This window comes from Bactrocera dorsalis, chromosome 2, assembly GCF_023373825.1.
Source record: "Bactrocera dorsalis isolate Fly_Bdor chromosome 2, ASM2337382v1, whole genome shotgun sequence".
Lineage (NCBI taxonomy): Eukaryota > Metazoa > Arthropoda > Insecta > Diptera > Tephritidae > Bactrocera > Bactrocera dorsalis.
In genome coordinates this window covers 96,567,964-96,569,179 of record NC_064304.1, presented here as the reverse complement: position 1 = coordinate 96,569,179, position 1,216 = coordinate 96,567,964, and the positions used below count along the sequence as shown (strand labels likewise).

Below are 1,216 nucleotides of genomic sequence, written 5' to 3'. Positions count from 1 at the left end.
GTTGAGCGTTGGGCGCACACGTTTATAGACACCAAATCGCAAAGAAAAGTCAACAACAACAACACAGCTGAGTTCTGACAAGCGGTTGACTGCAAAACCAATGCTAAGCAATGATAATGAAGTGAGCCAGCAACAACAACCCAACAGGTTTTTGTAAAAAGCAAAGCCATAAACAAAGCGCAAAGAAAAATTAGAAAAAGGAAAAAAAAACGCTTTTAATTCCATAAGCTTTAAAGTAAATAAACAAAATTAAATGAAATTAAAACAAAATAGCCGCAACAAAGCCAAATGGAAAGAAAATAATAACAAATTAAATGATGGCTGATTAATTTAGGCATTTTTTTATGAAATTGTGTGGAAAAATGAGATAAAATATTTTTGGTTTGCTTTTCTATTATTCTATTATCACAAGTGGGGTAATTTTATTAAAAAAGTTTTCATCTTAAACCACCGAAAAAGCTAAACAATCAAAACAAGTAAGGTGGAGCTAAGTTCGGATATAACCGAGATTTCACACTCTTGCCACTTGCAAGGATCATGGGCGAGTTTTCACCCGAAAACTGTAGGTACTGTAGTCCAAATATTCCGAACCTAGGGGCTAGAACGGTTTCTGTTGGATTTGGACGATTTTTTACTATAGGGTGGCATGCACCAGAGGCATCATTCCTATAAAGTTTTATCTTGTTAAATTAACATCTTCTTGATTTGTACAGTTGAAATAAAAGTATCGGAAGGAATTTAAAATTGTGTTATATAGGAAGTAGGTGTGGCTGTAATCAGATTTCGCCCATTTTCACACCGTAACGCAAAAATGCCAGAGGAATTACACTTACCGAATTTGGTTCATGTCTGTCGAGCAGGTCTCGAGATATGTGTATGGTAACGTTGGCTAACTTCAACCAAAGGACGGTGGGCCCACAGACTTATATCTGACATCTATTCGTGGATAACTAGACAACATGCGGACCTGGATTTCCAGCTGACCCAAATATTATGCGGGCATGGGTACTCTGGAGTCCGTAGAAGAGTCTGAACTAGTGTTTTTCCATTGTCCTCAGTTTCTAAACATAAGAAAAAAAGTTACAAACTTCACTATGTGATAGTTTAACGGTGAAAAATTTGACTACACTTATGTGTTAGTCCTCTGATAAGTGAAAAGTTGTTTGCGAAGCGGCAACTTCCATCATGACTAAATTAAGACAGTTACAGTAGAATA

The 1,216-nt window shown here is 36.4% G+C and overlaps 1 protein-coding gene across 2 annotated transcripts in view; it reads left to right on the top strand.

Annotated features, from left to right (window-relative positions):
- LOC105231666 (trichoplein keratin filament-binding protein) overlaps positions 1-1,216 on the top strand; it is a 122,559-nt gene that overhangs the window by 79,659 nt on the left and 41,684 nt on the right. The gene's annotated exons all lie outside the window — the stretch shown is intronic.